This window comes from Canis lupus, chromosome 8 (genome assembly GCF_011100685.1).
Source record: "Canis lupus familiaris isolate Mischka breed German Shepherd chromosome 8, alternate assembly UU_Cfam_GSD_1.0, whole genome shotgun sequence".
Classification (NCBI taxonomy): domain Eukaryota; kingdom Metazoa; phylum Chordata; class Mammalia; order Carnivora; family Canidae; genus Canis; species Canis lupus.
Window position 1 is genome coordinate 7,042,218 of NC_049229.1, and position 6,489 is coordinate 7,048,706.

The following is a 6,489-nucleotide window of genomic DNA, read 5'->3' on the forward strand; positions in this document are numbered from 1 at the left end:
TCTTTTCTCTCTCCAAGCAAGACCTAATACCGGGGTGACATTTTAATAAACTTAGAGAATTATATATATATTTTTTGCCTTTTATACCCCAAGCTGCCATCAGAGTTTAACTCAAAAAGCAATTTTTTTCAAGTAAGACGTCTTCCAATGTGACATTCACAAAATAAAAATAAGGGAAGGAGCACGGTAATGTCGATTTAAGTTTTGGTTGACTTTCCCTTCATTACTATATCATTATAATTACATTTGTGATCAACTGTGCTATTACAGGGTTTATTTTAATAAAAATATTTTAATGAAAATATAACAGCATAGGTTAATTTTTGAAGACTGAGTGAATTATTTAGTTGCTGTTTCTACCAATAGATAGAATATATCTTAGGAACAAAAAGAAATCTTGAATATTACTTAAGTGTTTTGTCGTTAGTGACATCAGTGCAGTAAGTTGAAACTATTTCATTTATATGATAAAATAGAGCAAGTGATTTAAAATATTGGTATTATTGGGAATTAGATTCTTCACTGTGAAAAAAGGAAAATATGATAGGAAATGGAAGAAGGAAAAGAAAGCTTTTAGGTTTTTATTTTAATTACAGACAGAATAAACTCAAAATTTTATATATATGCATAATACCTATATGTGCATGTGCATATAAATAATTCTAAACATATAAGAATGTAATTTTATAATTATTTGATAAAGTACTCAAATACTGGGAATGAATTAACAAAGGAAAAATGTTAAAAAGGACTCTCATTGACCAATTTTAGAAGATATTTAACGTCAAAATAAACAATAATAGAAAAAATTATAATATTTTTTTCATGGTCTATGATCTTTAGTTAAGTATAAAGACTTCCAATCACATTACCTAGGGACCATTTTGCCCACTGCTTTGTTTGGCCGCCAGTCTCTTGTCTCTCTCCTCAGCAATGGTGAGGCGGATACCCTTTCCACGGGGGAGGGAAATCCATGGTTTGTTGCCTTTGCCAATAACAAAAATGTTGGAGAGTCTGGTGGCGAAGCTATTGCCATTGGCATCTTTCACGTGAACTACATCAAAAGAACCAGGGTGTTTCTCTCTGTTGGTGATCACACCAATTCTTCCCAGGTTAGCACCTCCCGTCACCATACACAGATTACCCGTATCAAACTTGATGAAATCAGTAATCTTTCCTGTCTCTAAATCAATCTGAATGGTGTCATTCACCTTGATGAGGGGATCTGGATAGCGGATGGTGCGAGCATCATGAGTCACCAGATGAGGGATTCCTTTTGTTCCCACGAAGATCTTTCTCACTTTGCACAACTTATACTTGGCCTCCTCAGGTGTAATCCGATGAACAGCAAATCGACCCTTGGTGTCATAGATCAGACGGAAATTCTCCCCTGTCTTGTCAATGCTGATGACATCCATAAAACCAGCAGGGTAGGTTATATCAGTTCGGACCTTGCCATCAATCTTAATAAAACGCTGCATACAGATCTTCTTTACTTCATCTCCTGTTAGAGCATACTTAAGTCTGTTCCTTAGGAAAATGATGAGAGGGAGACATTCTCTCAGCTTATGGGGGCCAGTGGTTGGGCGTGGGGCAAACACACCAGTCAGTTTATCCAGCATCCAATGCTTTGGAGCTGCTACACGCTTCAGATGCTTCTTGGGACCACGAGCCATGGCTATGCTAGGCATGAAAAGAGCAAAAATATTGTAACATTTAATTAAAAATAAATCCATTAATTTAGACTGATCATTTTTTAAAAATAAAAGGGGGGATATAGAAATAAATAGCTTATTTGCAAAAAAAATAAAGCCAACTACACTATTAAATATAGAAGAAATTATAGAGAAAGAACATAAACATTTCACAACCACCACAGCAATTAATAGACTCAGAAAAATATCATTAATACAGGTAAAAACCCTGGGTAAGACATCTTTAAAAAACAGGATACTCATGCAGGGTCAATAATCATTTTAAAAAGTATTTATTAATTACAAAAGGAAAAAGTACCTTTTCAGTGGATAAATCTGGTGAAGATCATTTTAATCAAGTGGCTAAACTTAATACCACTAACCATACAAATTGACATCATGTACTATACAATAGGATGCATTAATCAGTTAGGTAGTGCTCTCACCTATTTCTTAACGTGAATCATGAAGAAATAAATGAAGAAACAATTAGAAAACCCAAATTAAGAGACATTCTATCTAGAATAGACTGTCTAAAAATATCCATATTCTAAACTTTTTTAAAAAAGAAAAAGCCGGGATCCCTGGGTGGCGCAGTGGTTTAGCGCCTGCTTTTGGCCCAGGGGGTGATCCTGGAAACCCGGGATCGAATCCCACGTCAGACTCCCGGTGTATGGAGCCTGCTTCTCCCTCTGCCTGTGTCTCTGCCTCTCTCTCTCTGTGTGTGACTATCATAAATAAATTAAAAAATTTAAAATAAATAAATAAATAAATTTACAAATAAATAAAGGAAGGAAAGAAAGAAAGAAGGAAGGAAGTTAGTTTTAAAAAAAATAAAAATAAAAAATAAAAATAAAAAAGAAAAATCCTGTAAGAAGTCTATAGCTTAAAGGGAGCTGGAGAATAAGACAACTACATGAAATTCACAATCCTCATTTGCATTCTGGATCTTAAAAGTTTATAGAACACATTATTGGGATAATTGATAGTAGGTAGAATTTAATATAGACTATATTAGATAATAGTATTGTATCAATGTTAAACGTCCTTTCTATGACAATTTTATTATGGTTATGTAAGCGAATGTCCCTGTTCTTAGATGATTAATGATTCATGTTGAATTAATTAGAGATGAAGTGTCACAATATTTGCAACTAATCCTAAAATGCTTTATTAAAGAATATGAGTAGAAAGAGAGACTGAGAGAGATTGAGAGAAAGAGGACAGATGGGAGTGAGAGAGATAAAGGGAGGAAATGAGTAAAATACTAACAATTGACACATATAGGGTGAGGGCATATGTTTTTCAAACATGAAAAATTTCCTGCAATTTTTTGATAAATGAAAAGTCTTTTGGTATAAAATTTGTGAAAGCATTAAAAATCAGTGACTTTTATTCTCTCATATATTTCCTATAAAAGAATAAAAAAGACCATCAATTTTGACATATATTACATTATATTTTGTATTACTTAGAGTAAAATGTCTAATAATTTCCTGATGAACTAGTTATTTATGTATACAATTCGAATACTTATAGAAATTTAGAGTTGCAAGGATTTTTGAGAGTCAGAGAAAATTATAGAATCATAAATTTCCACATACGTTAGCTTATTGATCTTTTTGTTTTCTTGTATCTTAAATTTCTCTCCATTTGTTTTTCTTTTTCTAATCAACATTGAACATGCTCTATTTGACTTAAGATAAAATAAACCCCTTTTCTCAACCCAAAGCCTACCTCTGAATACCACTTATCCTGCTCTCTTTCTTCACAGATAGACCTATTCACTCTTTTCACACAGCACTCAACACTACTGAAATGGCTTTTGTCAAGGACACCAATGACTTGAATGTTGCTTGATCAAATGGGTACTTTCTTGTTTACCCTCTAGAGATCATTTGACAAGGTTAACTTCCTCCTTCAGGAGGGGAAAACATGATGAAAAACTTGCCTCTGACTTCCACGTTTCCCTCATTATTTTGGGTCTTCTATTGTCAATCTCCTTTGCAGATTCTATAGCTGCCCTGGTTCCTTAAAAGTTTGTGATTGACAGATGTCTGTCCTAATTCATCTGATCTTTTCAATAACCATCTATATACTGGTCTACAAAATCTAAGCAGAGCAAATGTCTTTCCTAATTCAAAACTTTTTCAAAGTGGTCTCCATCTGCAGCATGGCGCCTAATACAGGACTTGACCTCACCACTGTGAGATTGAGACCTGAGTTGACATCAAGAGTCAAATGTTTGACCAAATGAGTCACCCAGATGCCCTCTAGTTCAAAACTTTTATATCCAGTTTACTATAAATGATCTTCTTTTGAATACCTTGTAGGTATCTGAAATTGAACATTCCATATTTTATAATTACACTAATCTACTGCATGCTAATGGAAATTTTTTTATTCAAAAATATTTATAAAGTGCCTGACACATACCAGTTTGTTCCCTAGGAGCTTGAAATACATTAGGCAACAAGAGAGATAGATTCTTGACCTGGTAGAGCTTACATTTAATTGTCCAGGCCAGAAATCTGAATGGCATCTTTAATGTATTCTTGTTTTCCACTGCCCCATCAAATCTGATATGGCTTGGATTTACTTTCAGTGTGTTAATTTCGCTCTGTGCTATTCTCTTTTGACTATAATATTACATAATCACTAAATCAGTTTTAAACTCATGCCAATAAGTTTAAGCCCATGTTAATTGATCAATTACATGCTTTTGAAAACCAGCTTCTGAAAACCAGCCAATTAGTAGCAGCCAGTTACCAATGCCACAGTCCCCACACCAACCTCCTGAAAGTCTGCCAAGTACTGTATATTTTATTTTATTTCATTTTGCTTCTCAAAGCCTTTATAAGATCAGCAGTTTGTTTTGTTCAGAGGTACCATGTCTTACATGTGCAACTCTCCCTTGATTACCACGAAAAAAATTCAACTTTTTTCCCCTGATATTGAATGTTGACATCTTTTCTCATTTCACTGTCATTATCATTACTGTAAACCATATCTTAACCATATCCACCTGACTTATTGAAACAGCTCTTTCATTGGCCCACCTAGCACTCTCTTTTTCTCTTCAGTTCATTCTTCAAACCTCAATTCATTCTGTGAGGCCAGTATTACCTTGATGCCCAAACCAGGAAGACACATCACAAGAAAATAAAATTGCATATTAATATCCCTGATGAACATAGATAAGAAAATTCTCAACAAAATATTAGCACACTGAATCCAACAACTAATAGAAAAATGATTATACATCATGACGAAGTGGTATATATATTGGAATGGTGGACTGGTTTAGCATATGAAACTCAGTGTAATCCATATTAATAGAATAAAGGACAAAAGAACATAGTCATATCAGTTGATGCAGAAAAAGTACTTGACAAAATTCAACATCCTTTCATGATAAAAACATTTGACAAGCTATAAATAGGGAACTACCTCAATTTTATAAAGGCACCCATGGAAAACCTACAGACAACATTATGCTTAGTGTCAAAGAGTAAATATTTTTCCTTTAAGGTCAGGAAGAAGAATATCCATTATTACTGCTACTTCTATTTAGTATTGGATTGGACGTTCTGGCCAGAGGAATTAGTCGAGAAGAAACAAACAGCATCAAGATTGGTAAGAAGTAAAACTATGTGTAGTTTTACTTCATAAATGACATTTACATATGTAAAATCCAGGGTAATCCACAAAAAAATAGGCAACCTTTTAGAATAAATGAATTCAGCAAGTTTCTAGGATATAAGATCAGTATAGAAAAATCGTATTTCTGCATACTACCAATGAACAATTTGGAAATGATACCAATAAAAACAATTCCATGTATAATAGCACCCAAAATAATAAAAATCCTTAAGGATATAGTTAACAAAAGGAGTGCAAAACTTGTACACCCAAAACTAGAAAACATCATTGAAAGAAAATATGGATTAAATGGGAAAAATATTTCATGTCCATAGACTAGAAGATTCAATATTATTAAGAGAGCATTATACTCCAGATCTACAGATTTATCACAATCCTTATAAAAATCCCAGTATCTTTTTTTTTCTTATTCAGAATTGACATGTTGATGATAATAGACAAAACCATCTTGATAAAACCATCCTGATTTTAAAACTTACCAAAAACTTACCAAAAAGCCGTAATCAAACCATATTGTGGTATTAGCATAAGGATAGATATAGAAAGCAGTGGAATAAAATTGAGATTCCCAAAGTAAACCCATACCATATGCCAAAACCTTTTAATGGGGAAAAATGGTCTCTTCAATAAATGGTGCTGGAACAAATGAATATCAACATGTCAAAGAATGTTGTTAGATCCTGATCTCACTCCATGTACAAAAATAAATTCGGTATGGATAAGCAACCTATATAGAAGAGCTAAAACTATAAAATTCTTTGGATAAAACATAAAGGAATATCTTTGTAACTTTGGATTGTGATTTCTATATATGAAAATAAGTGACAAAAGAAAATATAAATTGGACTTCATCAAAATTAAAGTTTTATTCTTCAAAGGGCACCATTAGGAAAGTAAAAACACAGACTTGTATCCAGAATCTATGTAGACTTCTTATCTCAACAATAAAAAGAATAATAATCCAATTTAAAAATGAGCAAGGACTTAAAATTTCTTAAGGAAAATATAGAAATGATCAACAAGCACATGAAAGATGCTAATGTCAGGGCACCTGGGTAGCTCAGTGGTTGATCTTCTGCTTTTGGCTCAGGTCGTGATCCCAGGATCCTGGGATGGAATCCCGCATCAGGCT

General features: G+C 33.3%; 1 pseudogene; it reads right to left on the reverse strand.

Annotated features, from left to right (window-relative positions):
- LOC480276 (ribosomal protein S4, X-linked pseudogene) lies at nt 873–1,693 on the reverse strand (annotated as a pseudogene).